Below are 18,802 nucleotides of genomic sequence, written 5' to 3'. Positions count from 1 at the left end.
TTTAAGGCAGTGGTTCTCAACCTTGGCTGCACATTAGAAGCACCTGGGAGTCTTTTTAAAATCCTGATTTCTGGGCCTCATCCTCCGGAAATTCTGTTTCTTTGTTATGGGGTGGGGCCACAACATTAGTAACAAAGAAACAGAATTTCCGGAGGATGAAGCCCAGAAATCAGCATTTTAAAAAGATTCCCAGGTGATTCTAATGTGCAGCCAAGGTTGAGAACCACTGTCTTAAGTGCTTTTAGCTGCTTACAGTTTGGGGTGATAATAATTAACATTATGTACCATAAAAATCAAAAAGAGGTTTTAATTACAATCTCAAATTCACTTCATTCACAGCTGCCAGGGGGTGTGCAGGTAGAGGAGACAAGGTAGGAGTGAAACCTGGAGAGAAGGAGAGAAGGGGCCGGGTTGCTTAATGACATTGAGCTGCTGCCTGCCCCTCAAAGACCACAGCTGAGGGTGACCTGCTCCAGGAGCTGGGCAGCACCAGCAGCCGCAGGGTCTCCAGGTGGGAGTGGAGGCGGGGCCTGGCTGCAGGTGGCCACTCAATTATGTAGCCCACAGTACAGTCATCAGGCAGCCAGATGAGTCCACAAAGTGGAGATGCTGGCCTACAGGGCTATTTTCAAAGCCTGATTGTGGTCGATGCAGAAGCCAGCACCCCGGTGGCGAACCAGAACTGTACCAGCCTCGAGCGATTGTGGGGCTGTGGCTCAGAAGCGTGGATGGGCCAGTTCAGGCTGGGCCAGCCTCTGTAGACATCACGGGTCCATGGAAGGCTTTTAGCAGCTTCAGAAGCGCCCTTGCGTTTACATAGTGGTCATCGTCCTCGTGGCAGAGCCACCTCAGCCCACTGGCCAGGAAAGCATCAAACTCAGCCGCCATGCAGGACAGGGCTGGGTGGCTGTGCTCCGCAGGGGAGTTGGTGACCCGGAGGTGGGGCCCAGGCTCTCTTGTAGGCATTTATCCGGGCTGTCAGGGAAGACAATGTCTGTTCCCTCATCCTGGAGAGCCACGTTCCAGGTGAAAGCCGTGGGGGGTGCAGATTATCTTGACTGTGATGAAGACATGCTGCAGCTGCAGCTCCGGGGCAGCGGGCCTGATGGGTTCAGCCGAGGGTCTCCACTACGCTCTTCAGGGACAGACTCAGGTGGTACCGAAGGGGAGGAGCCCCAAGCATAGAAGGGTGAGGAGGGCTCGTGCCAGGCCCTGGGACCCTAGACAGATAATGCCCCAATCCCAACTGGACCAGTAGGGGAGCCTGGCCAGGCAGGGGCTCCAGCAAAGGCAAAAGGGGCAAGGAGGGGAGAGGTGGGAATTGGTGCTCTGGACCCAGAGGCCAAGCCATGGCAGCCCCTCTGTCTCTACCTCCGCCAGCGCTCCACCTGCTCTTGACAACATTCTTTTAAAATACAATGTGGAAATAATATTTTTATGAATCAAAATATAAAGCAGTTTTAAGAAGGAAGCTCTTCTTACAAACCTGCTTTCTTCTTGTTCTTAAAATATATTTTATTTAATCAAATTCTTAATATCAGCTTGGGAGAGAGAAATTATTCCCATTTTATAGATGAAAACACCGAGGCTCATAGGAATTAACCAAAGTCATATAGACAGGTGGGCAGCTCTTTCCCAAATCTCTTCTCTTTCTAGTATAACATAGGGCTTCCTCTATTGATGAAAATGGCACTTTTTGATTAGGTGAAATCCCTGATTTGTTTTTCATTCTCCAACCAACCGACAGTCTTTTTCCACTTAGTTTACATTCACTGGAGAGCAGTTGCTCTGCACACAGTAAAGCAGGGATGTGTAAGGTGGACAGAAGCAATGTGTGTGGCCTTTGTTCCACCCACGTCTCACAGGGTGGTAAGAGAAATGGCCGATAAACGTTAAGTTACATAAATGTGATTACAAAGTAATGTGTTAACAAATATAAAAGAATGCGTTGAAGCAGGTGCACAGTGTGGGAAGGGCGATGGACACTGGGCCCACTCCTGTCCTGCTCTTGACACTCTTGACCTTGTGGTTATCTTGCTGTGCCGTGTCCTAAGACATTACAAAAGGAATAGCTAGAAACGAAACAGAAATAAGGATATCTTTTATTGATGAGACTCAAATGGCGCAAAGACAGAAAAATAACTGCTGGTTTCAATTTTAGTTGAAAGTGTCTTGAGAATGTGGGCTGTGAATGGTGGCTACATTCCAAATCTAGTCCAACTATATTGTAAATTTCCCTCCTTGGTGCTTTGTATAATGCATGGGTTTATACAAAGCACTAAGTACATTCTTACTGATTTTAATTTACCTACTCGAGTTTAAGAAGTTATATCTAGTATATTCTCTAACTGAAAACAAGTACCTCTAGTTGATGAAGTATAAAAAGTGGTTAAGTTTGATGATATAAAAAGTATTACAAAAATATTACAAATGTAAGGATATTATAAGAAGATGTCTTTTTACAAGTAGTTGCAGGTACATTGAACAGAAAGAATAGAAAAGGTCCAGTTTTATTGAACATCTAAAGTCAGCCCACCGAGAGGCCCTTTTATTCTTGATAACACTCAACTCCAATCTACTCTTCCACTTCAATTTCCACTTCCCTACCTCCCTACAACATCTTTTCTTCTAGTATGTGGTTTTCTTGTATTGAGATAATTCACATAAAGCACTTAGAACAGTGCCTATCACTTGGGAAATTGTTTTTAAAAATTAGCTCTTATCTTCCTCATTCTCCTCCCTCTCCTCATCATCTGCTTCTAGTCCTCATCTCCAACTCCTGTTCCGAGTCCAGGTTGAACTACATTTCTGAAAATGTTAGGTCTACAACTCAACCGAGCTCCCCCCATTGCCTAGGCCAGGTACTCAACTCCTCTTTTTTCTTTCTCCTGCTATTTCTCATCCATTTTGTTACTTAAACATCTTAACTTATACTGCCAGAGGGTAGAGGCAAAACTTTTTTTCTGAGTAACAACCAAATAATCATCCTTCACACACAAACATGCACACTTGCGCACACTGAGTACATTAGAAAACCAGACACTGACCACTCTGAATAGTCAGTGCACACCAGAAAGATCCCGTCACATGGCTTCATTATTATACCAGACCCAGAACTGGCTGCTGGCACTGTTATTAGGGATGACAGTAGTTATCCTGCCACCTGTGGAGTCCTTTTTAAAATATATATATATATATTGATTTCAGAGAGGGAGAGGGAGAGGGAGAGAAAGAGAGAGAGAAACACCAATGATAAGAGAGAATCATCAATCGGCTGCCTCCCTCACACTCCCTAATGGGGATCGAGCCCACAACCCAGGCATGTGCCCTGACTGGGAATCTAGCCGTGACCTCCTTAGGTTGATGCTTAACCACTGAACCACACTGGCTGGTTCAGTTCTTTATTGGACAAGTTTTTGTAGTTGTTGATATGTGCATGATAATATACTTTCATTAATCTTTATTATCAATCTGTGTGCATCTAGTTGGATATAATGAACTTGTACCAGTATTAACATGAACCCTATGCTGAGATGCTGAATTAAATTATATTTCCCCTTTACACTGATGTTAAATAGAATATCCTGAAAGGAAGTTAGACTTTGATGTGTTTGCACGCACTTAACCATTTGTTGGGATTAGAGTAGACGTTCTGTATTATCACCTACTCCTTATAAAGTTCTATCCATTTGTATCAGCATCAAATATTCAGAATGATAGTCCTAAGGATGTAAGATCTTAAATAATAAATATAAAATTATCTTTATAATGTTATATTTACTAAAATAGGAGATTATGGTCACATTTTTAGGAGTGCTTTGAATAATAATGAACCAAATTTGGTGGTGGTAGTGGGGTAACATAGCTTGTCATCTCATGAGCATTCTGATCAATAGTGGTTTCATTGTATAATCTCCGTTTGCAGGTGTAAGAGTTCTAAAGCATAATGCTTTTTCAAAACAGGGACTCCGAGTAGCTGGGAAACATACCCCCGTGCCAAGCCACTCAGTCCCCAGCTGTGGCCGTGGTGTTACGGCAGGACACCGGGCAGAGGCCACACTTCTCTTTCCTCCGAGGACTCTGATTCTGCTCAGTGTGGTTACTTTGCTGCCCCATCAAGAAAACCCAGTGTGGTGAAGGGTTTCCTAGTATAGAGCTTTTCTGGAAATATCCCCTAGCCACTCGCAGTTAACTTACCTTTTCCCTGAGCTACTGGAGGCCACAGCATAGTGTTTTCTGTATCAGCAGCTGCTTATGATCCCTGACTAGAGCAGGGATCTAAGTTACTACAGAAACGTCTTTCATACCCAGATTTTTAATACATTTTTCTTCTATTTTAATAGCTGGCTCATAAGGCTTCGTTAGCATCTTCCTCAGACGCTTCCATAGGCAGGGGGGCTGATACCCCTTCACTCCCTCTGCAGGGAACTGTATCGGATGTGGCGTTCTTTCCACACAGCCCAGGCACATGCCCATGTGTAATGAGAAGCCACCAACGGTGTTATACAAAACCCTCCTGCAGGAAAAAGAGTCTGCTGGGTTGCATAGCATGGATACTAGCACTCAAACCAGATTTTCCTTTGTCATTTTGTTCTTTCTATTATACTCTAAAATTCACTTAGGATAAAGATAATGTCTTCATTCCAAATTTTCCCTACCTCCAGCAAAAGAAATAGAGCTTAGATGAATTCCCAATTTTGTAACATTTCATGGACACTTTATTCAGAAAAATGGGCTCCACCCTTCTTCCTCACCTAAGTGGGAGCTTAAGGCTGCAGTTGGCTCTGGGCACATCTGGATGGAAGGGTTTAATGATGTCATCAGAACCATCTCTCTTTTTTTGTCTCCACTTTCCTCTGTGTTGGCTCCTTTTTTCAATTAGGACTCCGCGATAGCAGAGAAGGTCCTGACTGCTCTGGCTTACATCATTTTAACAGCCGCTGTTTCTCTTTAAAGAGAGCACTCTCCTGTCAGCTCCAACAAAAATCACGGACCCACTCATTGGTCCAACTTCCATTTCCCGCCTGTTTTTGAACCAGCCCTGCCCAGCGTCCTGGGGTAGTTCCTAGTCACAGTCTGGGCTGTGTGGAAGGGTGGGCGTCAGTTCCAGTGGGAACTAACCATGTGACCTGACAGTGAGGATTGTTTGCCTCTATCGGAGATAGGCAGCCAGGACTACGATGTGTGTGTTCCCTGTTTCTTCAACAATTTTTTTTTTCAAGCCGAGAGCCTAGAAAACTGCTAATGGGAATTATTCAGATACTGGAAATGCCAATAATTAGCATTTTCTTATCAAAGCCACAAATCTGTGTTGAGTGCTCACTCTGTGTCATTCATTGTGCTGGATGCACTAGCTATGAAAAAAACATGTTTTACTCATTTGGAGCTTATATTATCATGGAGATGATGGCATATAAAACGGTAGAGGATAAGCAGTTCTGTGGCTGAGGGAAAAACACAGGGAGAGGGGCAGTTCCAGACTGAGAGGACAGCATGTACAAAGGCCCAGTGGTGAGGGAGAAAAATTAACGGAATTAGTCCCTTTACATGCAACAGGAGTCAGAGACCACAATGGCAGAGGTTAGTGGGCCCTGATCACCTTAGAGTCTTTTACTCGCTAAGGAATTTTTACTTTAATCTTGAGCACCATGGAGGTCCATTGACAAAGTTGATGCTGGGAAATGAAATGATGAAACTTGTATTTTAGAATGAATATCCTGCACTGGGCTGAATGGACTAGAGGAGGGCAAGGCTGGAGGCTGAGGCACATTTAGGCTATTAAGTAATCCAGGTGAGATGATGGTGCGAACCGAGGGGGTGACAGTGATGGGGAGGAGGAGCTTTGAGTGATGCTGACAGGTTGGTAGGGAGGTGATAAATGGATGCTCAGGGAGGGAGGAATCGTTCCAGGTCCTACAAAAGACCAGGCTTGTCTCCTTTGGATATCCAGGCTCCCTATGATCTATCTACATCATTCCATTAATAAAGCTAATTAGTAGATTTTCTATATTTACAACAATATGAATATGGGAATGTGTATAGCAGTATTATTCAGAGTAGCCAAAACTAAAAACAATGCAAATGTATATAAGCTGATGAGTAGATAAATAAAATGTGGTATATACATACTATAGATTATTATTTGGCAATAAAAGGAAATGAAGTACTGATACATGCTACAATGTGGAGTAATCATTTTGGCTTTAGTATATTTATATTTTTGTTATTGATTATAAAATTATTCTACTTGTAAAATGAGACAGCAAAATATAAGGTAGAATGTAATACAGAATGAAAAATCATGAGTTTTTAAAATGCCACGTGTATGTAGTTGATGTCTATGTTTTTAAAACACCTATGTATCAGCATTTCAGAGAATTGTTTTGAAACTAGTTGGTGTACTTATGCTTACAATTTGGCACTCAGAAATCTTTGCTGCAGTATTTTTGAATTAGCTTCTGAAATCCCCTCAATTTGCTACCCTTTAATGTTAATATTTTTTCCCTCCAAGAGCAAGTCCCTCATCTAAGAGGCTAGAGGATTTATTTCTCTTTCCTGAGAATTTCCTTCCCTTATCTTTTTAATTGCAGTGCTGTTATGGGTCCTGTCCCCAATTTTTTCCTTCATTTTTCTCTTCATTTAATTTAGGCATATCCATTTCATATTAGTGATGTGCCTTTTTGTATCTTGGAGGAAGAGATTGGTATTCTCAGAGTATTATAAAATTCTTCTATTTAAATTAATGGCAAACATTGAAATATATGTGATAATTAGGGAATCATTAATAGAAAGAAGAACAATTCTAGACACTTTCAAAAGTCTTCAGTCAATATTTTACCTTCTATCTAACACATTGTATGTGGGAAACGTATTTATACGTTTTACGTTGACTGTAAGAAGTAGAGCCACCTGTTAGCGCGCGATAAAAACTACCCGCAAACAATGTACTAAGTTGACAAAAAGCTCTTTGCGAAGTTTAGTGTTATTTTGAGCAGAGTGAGCTTATTTTTTGGGCAAAATATTTCTGCCATTCCACTAGCCACATAGCCTTTATAAGTTTTCAAAAGTATTCTTTTTTAAGCATAGGAGCCACCATCTATCTAGATATCTGTAACCACTATAAAGCTATAACACTTGCAATTATTTTCAATGGAGAACATGTCTTCTTCTGTTTGTCACATCTGTTCCTTCCAGTTCTCTGAAAGAATTACCAATTAGAGTCTAGTTCTTTGTGTGATGTTCTAATTAATCAGGAAAGGAAGATTTGCTTTTAAGTCTATGTGAAAGCCCTTGCTAATTAGAAACATTAAGTCAAAATTTCTTTCACATTTTCTTCACTTAACTTGTTCCTCTTTAATTAGCTGGGTGTTTTTTTTTTAAATTAGAGCAATATTACATTGATTTAATTTGTTTTAATATATCAGATTCCTACATCTAAAATAATTTCTAGGAGTTGATCATTTGTACTGTCAGATTAGATTATTCACTTTAAAATGGGGCTCAGAGGGGTTCTTTTAAATATTAAATTCTTATATATTGAAAATAAAACTCAGATTTACATGATTCATATAGTATTTCTCAGTGTACAATTATTTTTTCAGCTGAACTGCAAGAACTGTATATGTTGATACTATCTTTGTTTTTATTCCACCCTTGCATGCTTTCCCATAATTCCTACTGAATTTATGGTGATGATTTCAATTTACTGGCAATTTCTATGAATAATTAAGGATAGAGTTTAGCATAAAGTTTGATAATTGTAATGAGAAAAGTAAAACTGTAAAATGAGAGAATTTTAGAAAATGGCATGTTCGTACTTTTTTTGAATTTTGGGTTGTTCGCTAATTTAAAATGATCAGAACCACAGATCACTGTTGCCTGCTGAAAGGGCCTTTTTGTTAGATCCGCATGGGCTTTTTATTTCCAGACATTTTAATATGTTTAATCGCAGTGTGAATCTATTTGGTCTGACTCACTAGGACAGTTCTCCAGGCCTGAATCCCAGTCATGGGAGACGATGCATTTGTGCTTCTGCTGTGAACATTCAAGGTGAAATGATTGGGATTAGTGAGTGGCGTGAAAAAAAATAATAGTCGAGTTCACTTAGTGATGATGAAATTGACATCTTGAGTATGAATACCTTTCTTTTAAATGTGAATTGTTGGGTTATAAGCCATCAATGATTTCGTAAAGTAGTGTTAGAGTTAGAATAATTGTTCTAGTCTAAAAGTCTTTGGGAGAATTAATTATTTTGGGGAAATTCAGTCTTTTTGCTAAATGTAGAAATAAATATTACTTGCCTAATCATTGGATTTGGAGCTAGCCTTCCTGCTTTTGTGTAGACTTACAACTGAGTAGTGCCAAAATTGTTCAGAGTGTTGTTCTAAGATGACATAAGCGGATAGAATTTTGTGATTGGTAATGAGTGGGAAAATATACTGTAAACTTTTGACCCTTTTTACAAAAAGCTGGGGATGTGTAAAGCACCTACAGATGGCAAGATTTAGTGTCAAGATTTAGTCAACTCTCACCCTTCACAGCAATTATGATCAGGTTACACCCTGTATACTTAGGGAACTTCAATGGTTTAATGTTGGATCTGAATTGCCTTTCGGTGCTTGTATTATTAGAAAACTATCAAGCACATGTAACCTAAAAAAATCAGCATCTTACAAGTTTTTTATTGTTGCTTTAGTTAAATGTTTCCTTGACATATTTTCTTCCTTTCTTTGGCATAAAGTCGTAAGTTAAAGCCATTTGGACTCTGAAATTTCTGAGATGTTTGCTAACTGCCTTAGGCTACTCTTATCATCATTTTAAATTACAGGTATAGTTTGGCAGTAAGTAGTTACTGATTAATTTTTTCCACTGTAATAAACTTAGAAGATTTACAAACAGTTATTAAAAGCAGTTCAGGGGTCAGTTTTTAAATTTTAAAATATCAAAGGTAATATTATTTATCTAGTAAAATGCATAAATAGCTACACACATTGTATAAGTTGGTTTGTAATTAATGTATTTCTTTCTGATATTTCTGATGGCATTAGACATGACTATAATAACTGGGGATGAAAAGATCATTTTCTTTGAAAATATCTATTTATATGTGTATAATAAATCTCCACAGATTGAACAATAAGAAGATTGTTATTTTACATTTTCAAAGAATATTTCTATTTAGGAATTATACAGTTCTTTTTTTAACATTAAACATGAAGTTTAATGTTATTTCTAACATGATGTCCCTTTGTTTGATGGGATCAAATGAAGGCTCGAAACTATATTATGGTTTCTACAGATGCTCTAACCACCAACCATTAGTGTTTCCTTTTCCTGTGTTCCCTCTTCACTTACCCTCCCTCTGTCCCCTCATTTGGGTTGATTTGTAATCTGACTCTTATGACAGATGTTAGGAGGTGGAGCAAAAGGATCTCTGCTCTATCAGTCATCAGACGGCTGTATTAAATCTATGGTCAGGAGAAAATTCTTTCGCCATTTAAAATGGCTGTTATCAAAGGAGAAGCACATGGTAATACAAACCAAGATGACAGAAATTAAGGGAGGAGTAGAGAGTTAGATGCTACCAGGATGTTTCAGAGGAGGGGGTAGGGTTTTTCATGTTGAAGCATGTGCTTTGCTTTGACTAAATCTGGTTTAATTTCGGTAAACATCCCTCCTTTTAGGATGAACCAGTGCATTTTAGCCATGTCTGTACCTGCAGCCGAATACTGGTGATGAAAGTTTATAGGCAATTTAAAGATGGGAGAAGAAAAATGAAAAAGCCTGATGTTCAGAGATCCCACAGATTCAGCCAAGTTTGAACACATTCTGAAATACAAAAAAAAAGTGTGTCCTTTCAAAATTCTATTTTTCAAGTATTTATAGGTAAATTTCTATACAGTGGATATCAGTAGTCTCAAAATTTGTACTTTTTAATATTTCTTTTCTTTTGGTAATGATGCATGTGCACAGAATCACTACAGTTTCCCAACGTCCTTATCCAGTTTACCAGAATCTCTACAGAATTTTTTCTGTGGAAAATATTTCCCGTGGAGAGTGAAAGGGTTTTAGCTGGGACCTTCCTTCACTAGGTGGTGACATTCTGAAGCGAGGGAAAGGCCTGTCAGTGTACTGTGGAGAAGCCATGTTTGCAAACGCAAGGCTGTGAGCCAGAGTGCAGACACGTGCGGTCGGAAGCAAGTGATCATTAGGTCATTCTGGTGCTGCGACGTTCCTGTCCCTCTCCCTGGTGGCGAGGATCTGGCCACACTGCTGTGCTCCCCCCTTTTTCTAAAGCTTGGCAGAACAGAGCGCTGACATGATTCTGGTTTTACTTTTTGATGTTGAAAGCACTAACGTGTAAGCTCTGGAAAACATTTAAATCACTCTGTTTTCTCCATAGTCAAGTCCAGTGGGGGCAGCTTTTAGTAATTTACAGCTTAAGAAGTTGAGTATTTGTTCCCCTAAAAAATCTTACTTTATTAAAAGCATTTAATTTAAAAAGGGGAAAGAGCTTCTCAGTTTTCCCATTAGAGATCACAAAAGAAAGAGGGTAATGACTGCTTATTACACAATCCTCACATAAGCGTAGCTGTTTAAATTTGCAACCAGAGTACCAATTACAGGTACATTTAGTCAGTTGAAACATGTAAAAATTAATATTAATAATCTCAGTCTCCTTGACAGTACTCTCTGGTGCTTAACTTTGCTCCCACTTCTTTAAGCTTATTATTTTCAATTAACTAAAGAAGAAAAAAGTTCATGGCAAATCTGTCGTTTACTGTACTGCATCTTGTATATAATCAAGACCAGAAGTGAATGTTTACTGTTTGAAAGATGGCAAAGAGAAGGCTTCTCTTTGCGTTTAGAAACTTACTTTTTTTTTTTAAAGCAGATGCCTGTATTGCTTTTTTTTTTAATGTGACAAGATATATATTCAACATATATCTTCCCTTTTACTGCACACCACAAACAAATCATTAATTAAATCAGCATTCTAAAGCATATTCATATATTTTTTAGTTGCTAAATTGATCTGCTTTGAAAAATCCTACAAAGCAGTACTCTGTTTTAATAAATATGGGGTAGGTAATTCGTCATTGTTGTCTTTATCTTTAAACTAATTGCTCATAGGTATGTGAACAAAACAAATGAATTCAAGCATGATTACATTTGATGTTTCTTTTGACTAACTATGTAAGCATATTTACTTGAACAGATAGTATTAATGTCTATTGATTAGGCAGATTTCAAAATCGGTTTCCTTGTGTACCAGAAAAGTAAATGTAAGTTTCTTCAATGGGAGTAACACTAAATAGTTAATTTCTATTATACGTTATTGTTGTTAGAATGGGTAGGGGAGCCCTGATGGCAGAAAAGACTAATGCAGAATTGTTAATCTTCATTTTTTTACTTTTAAAGAAAAATAATGCATTTATATAGCAAAGAAATGCAGGATGTATGGGACAGGACTGAACATAATTCCAGGTATTAGGATGTGATTTCCATCAGTAATTCAAAGCTATCTGCCCTATGGTAGTAAATAGCTTGCATGTCAGTTGATTGTACTGTAAATCATCTTTATTTCTTAGCATCTTCATTTTAGAGTTGGAAGAGGCTCTCAGAGTCATTTAAATTCTTTAGAGTTAAGGCCATAGATTAGTAAACAATTTTCTGGCTGTTTCATAGTTACCTATGGGCTGTGCTTGGTCATGAATCCAGGTTCTCACCTTCTCAGTTCAGTGGTTCATGTTACCAAACCATGGTGCTTTCCTAATTGCTTCTGTAAATGAAACATTTTCCCTGGTTGCTGTTAGTCAAAGTAGTGTATATACAGAGAACAGATCGGTAGTTGCCAGAGGGGAAGGGGTTGAAGGGTAATCATTTCACAATATATGTAAATCAAACAATAAAGTGGTATATGTTGAATCTGGCGAAATTACTAATTAGGATTTTAGTTAATATGTGCATATGTATTTAAAATTTTTTTATTTATTCATTTTCAGAGAGAGATTTGTTGTTCCACTTATTTATGCATTTATTGGTTGTTTCTTGTATGTGCCCTGATCAGAGATCGAACCAACAACCTTGATGTATCAGGATGACACTCTAACCAACTGAGCTACCCATCCAGGGCCTGTGTATATGTATTTTTAAAACCTCTCTTATAATCTAAGGCACTCTTAAACTATTAGGTTGAAAATTAAAGTTTCAACAAAGGCACACCTATGAATTTTTATTGTGGACAAATTTAGGTTAACTTACTTTAAATCGGAATGTAGATTACGTGGTCCTGGCCAGTGTGGCTCAATTGGATGGGTGTCATCCTGTGCACCAAAAGGTTGCTGATTTGATTCCAGGTAAGGGCACATGCCTGGGTTGCAGGCCCAATCCCCAGTAGGTGGGCATGCCGGAGGCAGCTGATCAATGTTTTGTTCTCACATCCATGTTTCTCGATCCCTCTCCCTTCCCCTCTCTCTAAAAATCAATAAAAATGTATTTTGTAAAAAGAATGTAGATATGTGTATGTTGCATGTTGATTGAAGTTGTTAATTGCTTTGTCTTTGTTTCTAGTAAAAAATTGGAAATACTGGTATGAAAGTTAGCATTTAAGTTGAAGTCACAACTTTGGTTAAAAAATTTCTCTTCTTACATTTATTTGTTTGATGCTACAGTTGTTGTTTTTGGCTATACCAAATAATAGAACGATGCCAGTATTTGTACTATAGAAAATAATCAGCACACCCACAAATGCAGATGCTGATTACTGTTTATTTTATGGCAAGTGTGCTTAAGTGTTAATGAGAATCAGTGGCATGATTGCAGTTTTGTAAGAAAGTTCTGTCCATGTTGGCTGTGAAATATATGAACTCAACTTGGAATGTTTTGATGCTATTAAAACTTATATTTTCAAGGCTGAAATAATGAGGAAAAATATTTTTGTAATGCCATTAGTTAGAAATGCTGAGATTCAATTTTATACAACTGATTTTTAAAAGTTGTATTTTGTTCAAATATTCCCGTAAATAAATACATCACAATGTTAAATGGTATCTTCAGATAGTGGAAATATAAGTGCGTCCCTCCTTTTTTACATTTTCCAATTTTTTACATTTTTTCTAGTGAACATTTTTCTTATAAAAATAATAGAAGGAAATAGAATTATAAATAAACATTCTTACAGATAAGCTGAAGAGATAGCTGATAATGTTGTGTTTATAATTTATTTTTAGATATGTTTTTATTGATTTCAGAGAGAGGCAGGGAGAGGGAGAGATAGAAGCATCAATGATGAGAGAGAATAATCGGTGTTTTTTCTGCAATAATTGGTTTTACTTCTCATTAGAAGTACAGAATTTGTACAGAATTCCTATCAGGTGCTGTACAGTTTTACTTACACTAACTCATTTAATACTACAGCCCTTTCAGGTTGTGGTGGTGGAACCTGAGGTGTGGAGAGGTGAAATAATGTTTCTGAGGTAACACACCTAGTAAGCAGTACAGCCAGGATTTGAACAGGCCTGGCGCCCGAGCCCATAATATTCAATATTATATAGTAGTTACCTAGACTTTGAGTTGTGGTATAGAAAATGTGACCTAGAAAGAAAAGATAGAGGGAAAAATAATCAAGTTATACCTAATATATAAGATTTTGCCTACAAACAATAAATGCACACATTTCCATTTGTTGCCACATCATGTAAAAATGGCCAGGTTCATTATCATTAAATGTAGAGGGTACATTCTAGGCAAATTGGTCTACTGGAAATTAGTTTTCAGAGGTGGGTCTCATTGAGATTCCCAGGTCACTGAAATGGGGAGGCAGTGAGAAATTGTGGCACTGCTGAGTGGGAGGGATGGGTCTTGTCTATTAAGTCAGTGAGGACAGAGAACAAGCAAATGCTGATTTAAGGAATAAACTCTAGGAGATCACAGACTCCAAATCGTAGAAATTGATTTCAGGAGCAGCTGCTTCTCAGATGGGCAACTCTACCTAGCAGGAGCATCAGGGATTTATAACAGAGGTTAATGATTCTTCTGAAAATCCAGGTACGTCAGCTAGTCAATCATTAATGAATTCCCATGTGTCCTGTTCCAAGCAGGATGTCAAATATAGAATGATTTTACATAAAGGGAAGTAAAGTTTATTGAGATCATCTTTATTCTAATGAGCAATTTTATAATCTCTCTATTCTTTTCCAAAACCATTTTCATTGTTACTTAGCAGAGCTATACATACTTACTGTTTGTACTTTATGTTATAAATAGAATGATCAAGACATTTTAAAAGGGAATGCCTTTATGACCTTAAGAGATTATTACTTAATACTTAAAATATTCAAAATATTTATTTATTTATTTATTTATTTATTTATTTATTTATTACAGAGAGGAAGGGAGAGGGAGAGGGAGAGGGATAGAGAGTTAGAAACATCGATGAGAGAGAAACATCGATTCAGTTGCCTCCTGCACACTCCCTACTGGGGATGTGCCCGCAACCAAGGTACATGCCCTTGACCAGAATCGAACCTGGGACCCTTCAGTCTGCAGGCCAACGCTCTATCCACTGAGCCAAACCGGTTAGGGCAATACTTAAAATATTTTAATTGACTATTTATGGTAGGTTCTCCTTTCTTTCATAAACTAATCAAAGACATCTTTCTTATCCCCCAGCAGAAAAGGAATGTATGTTTATAGACTCTTTTAGGAAGTCAAGATATTGGCATCAAAAAGAATAGTCTAAGCAAATATCAGTTGGACTAATGAATGAGTAGTGGACACTCTTCTAGCATAATAACATAGGTCTTCTCCTAATTTACTTGTTCTTCATAAGAATTGTGATAGTCTTTTCAGATAGGAGTGAATATTTTCATTTTATGGAGATTATTGAGAGAAAGAATTATGGCCAGAGGTGGTAAGTAGTGGAGCCCAAGTTCAAGCACAGACCTTCTGACTCCAAGTCCATTGTTCTTGTTGTGTAAATGTGTGTATCACAAGAAAACATTGTAATGATTCAAAGCTCCAAGGATGGTAAAAAAATTAGATCATATAACCATATCATTTCAAATTTCATTTAACCAGAAAATATTTATTGAACCCTGACCACTACAAAGTACTATTAGTTGCTCTGTGGGATAAAATGAGCTCTTTGTCTTTAAGAAGCCGTTAGTGTAGTTGAGGTTCACATAAATGTTAACAGCAAGTCCAAAAATGTTTAAATGTGTGTGTGATATACATAGGCACTCAATGTGTGCCCCCAAAACTGTCTTTTGCCACATGCCTACCTCTAATAAATCTTTGGATGGATAGATGAATGAATGATGAACAAATGAGTCCAAATTGGGGTAAATTGGTTAGGGAGGGATTTATGGGGGACATAAGGCAGGCCTTAAAGGCTTGGAAGACAGCCAAGATTTGGATATCTGGGGAGAGGTGGTGTTGGAGAGGTGGCATTCTGGGTAGGAGACATAGCTTGAACAGAAGAAGAAGAGGAAGGAGCAGAGCCTGTGCAGGGCTTTGAACACATTGTATGCGGGAAACGTATTTATACGTTTTACGTTGACTGGTAGTAAGTAGAGCGCGGGACACGTATTAATACGTTTTTTTATAGACTAGCGGTAGAATGCGGGTAACGTATAAATACGTAAACTAAAGTTATCGTAATTTTACTGAACGTTGCCATTTGCGCAAAAAATTAGCAAAAATGGCCCGCGCCACGCGCCACCTGTTAGCGCGCGATAAAAACTACCCGCAAACAATGTGTGAACAGAGCATTGTCCAAGAGCCTTGTAGAGGAGTAGAAGATACCGCTAGAAATACGGCTTTGAGCCTTTTAAGTGCTCGGTTCAAGCATTTGCCTCTTATTCTCTAGGCAGTAGCTGCCATCAAAGATTTAAATTCCGGGATCTGATGAGTGACATTACCAAAGTGACATTTGATGTTGATTAATTTGCTGTTGGTACACAGGGTGTATTTCGGGGTGAAATGGAGCGAAAGACGCGAGAGGCGAAGTCTTGGTCTGGAGCAGTGGGCCCAGCATTTCAATTGGACTGAGGGTGCTGGCTTCCACTGCAAGGCCTGTCAGAACCTGGTTGCTAATTGTTTTAGAAAAGAGAAATTCAATATATCAAAATGGAATTACAAATAGAGTAAAAGTTAAAGTTAACTGAGAACCAGCATCTTGTAGTGTGTTCTGATCCAGGACTTCCAAGGTGTGGCTTTCTCCTAACCTGGATTTTAAATATTTGTTCTTCTTCTTCTTCTTTTATTTTTAATATATTTTCATTGATTTCAGAGAGTAAGGGAGAGGGAGAGAGAGAAAGAAACACCAATGATGAGAGAGAATCATTGATCAGCTGCCTTCTGCACACCCCACACTGGGGATCAAGCCTGCAACTCAGGCATGTGCCCTGACCTCCTGGTTCATAGGTTGATGCTCAGCCACTGAGCCATTTCAGCTGGGCTGTTCTTCTTTATCAAATAAAAATTATAATAGTTTTCAAACCCTCCCGCCCCCTTTTTGGATTATTTATGCCATTCTCTTTCTCTTTTCTTTCTTTTTTTTCAGAGATAACTGCTATCCTGACTTTGTTTGTTGTACCCATGCTTTTTACTTTTACTCTGTGTATTTAATTGTTTATAATATTTGATATTTTCTATCCTTTAAAGCTTAATTAAATAGTATCACATTGTTTATATTGTTCTGCAAGTTTGCCTTTTCCCTGTAACACGGGAGATAATATCCATGTATTTACAGGACAGCCAGATATGCAATATTCCATCATATGAATATATCACACTATCCATTTACCTTTTGAGAACATTTACGTTATTGATAATTTTTTGCAATTATAAGCATTCCAGGAGCAAACATTTTTGTGCATGTTGCTTTGAATACATATGGTAATTGCCAGTTTGCTGGATATGTGATTTAAGACTTAAATTTTGGACATTTTAAGGGTGTGAAATGGTATTTCATTTTAGTTTTAATATGCATTCTCTGATTACTATTGCATTTACACATTGGCCATTTGGGTTCTTCTGAATTGCCTCTTAATATATTTTGTTTATTTTTCTATTGGGCTTTATTTTCATATTGATTTTTAATTATTGCTATATTTCAGATACTTCAGTTTGGCATTTAAAATTTTCAGTTATCATGCAATATTATATTAGTTTCAGGTGTACAACATAGTGATTAGTAATTTATATACCTAACTCAGTGATGACCACGATAAGTCTAGTGATCATTGACTATATTCTATACAGGTTGGCATTTTTCTTTTTTTGTTGTTTTGTTTTTTCTTTTTTGTTTGTTTCAGATTGGCATTTTTAACCATTGGTTAACTCTGTAACTCTCTTCTCTGGTAATCCCATACGATTATATATCAACTACGATTTTAGGCAACATTGTTGGCAATAAAAATGACCTCCAATTGGTAAACTGCCTCTTAAATAGGAGGATAAATGAAATATAAGTGAGTATTTCCTTGTAGGTATCTTGGAGGCTTTGTGATTAAGACCTTCTTCTCTCTTCCCACATTTGCCACCAACTGTCATTTAGCCAGATATCACGGTGTCCACTGGCCTCTTGTCTTTCTCCCTTCCAAGCTCGGATAAACCATTGAAAGTTATATATTCAGTATATTGAGAGATTGTGCCTGGGCACCCACCCACACATCCCCACTGCCCCCATCCTGGGCTATGATTGTGGAGCTGCAGTCTGTCACTCAGGTTTTCTCTTTCCATGTCAGCAACCAATTGTCACTACTTTGGTCTCCGCTCTCCTCCATGTAAAAGTGCTTTAACATGTATGGATTTGAGCCACCCATGTGGGTACTCCTGCACAATGAGAGAATTAGGCAAAATAATTATCCTATATATGTGCTTGATCATTAAATTTACATGAAAGTGAATACAGTATCTATTATCATAAAGAACCGTATGTTAGGACAGTACATATAAATGCAGCATATATTAATACAGTATTTATTAAAGAACCAAGTCATGTTCTGGGTATGAATCCAAGCTTTGACACTTACTCTAAAATGGGGATAATAGAAATACCTGCTTCCCGGGGTTGGTATAAGTGAGACAATGTATATAAAGTGCTTAACAGTAGGCTTAGCAATTACTAAGCACTCAGTAAATATTAGCTATTCTTAAAATTAGTTTAATTTGAAGCTTTGCTATTTAGAAGACATTAAAGTGTGTTACTATAATTATTTCATAATACCTGCTGTATGTCCTGAAGCTTTTCTATTTCACTTTACATGTTTTACTAAACTAAGACTGACGTTTCATGCAGTATTTTGCCATCATATTCATTACTTGCCATACGCTAACCTGTCCCCTCTCGGCCAGAGCACGCACGTGATTTTGTCTTTTCTTCATTTTTTCTGTTAAAGCATATTGTCACATATGTGAGCTTTGGCGATTTCCTTTCTAGGTCGTGTGCCATTTTATCTCTACCATGAGCTATATTAGGGATCCAGGGAATGTGGCTCCTCCCAGGAGAAGCTCTGCTTTGCTCATTCACCAGTCATGTTTCAATAATTACAGTGGTTCTTCTCCTTTTTTGGTAATCTCTTTGTAAATATTTTTAGTGTTTTTTATTTTTTATTTTTGGTGGTTTTTAAAAAATAATTCTTTATTGTCTAAGGCAGTGGTTCTCAACCTTCCTAATGCCGCGACCCTTTAATAAAGTTCCTCATGTTGGGGTGACCCCCAATTTCATTGTTACAAATTGAACATAATTAAAGCATAGTGATTAATCACAAAAACAATATGTAATTATATATGT

At 37.9% G+C, this 18,802-nt stretch overlaps 1 protein-coding gene and 1 pseudogene across 5 annotated transcripts in view; one reads left to right on the top strand and one right to left on the bottom strand.

The window, feature by feature from the left end:
• Positions 1 to 18,802, top strand: part of NCOA2 (nuclear receptor coactivator 2) — a 249,509-nt gene that overhangs the window by 94,527 nt on the left and 136,180 nt on the right. The gene's annotated exons all lie outside the window — the stretch shown is intronic.
• Positions 217 to 2,370, bottom strand: LOC106726133 (annotated as a pseudogene).

Source organism: Myotis brandtii, unplaced genomic scaffold (assembly GCF_000412655.1).
Source record: "Myotis brandtii unplaced genomic scaffold, ASM41265v1 scaffold23, whole genome shotgun sequence".
Taxonomy (NCBI): domain Eukaryota; kingdom Metazoa; phylum Chordata; class Mammalia; order Chiroptera; family Vespertilionidae; genus Myotis; species Myotis brandtii.
The sequence above is the reverse complement of the archived record's forward strand: the minus strand, read 5'-3'. Positions and strand labels throughout refer to the sequence as shown.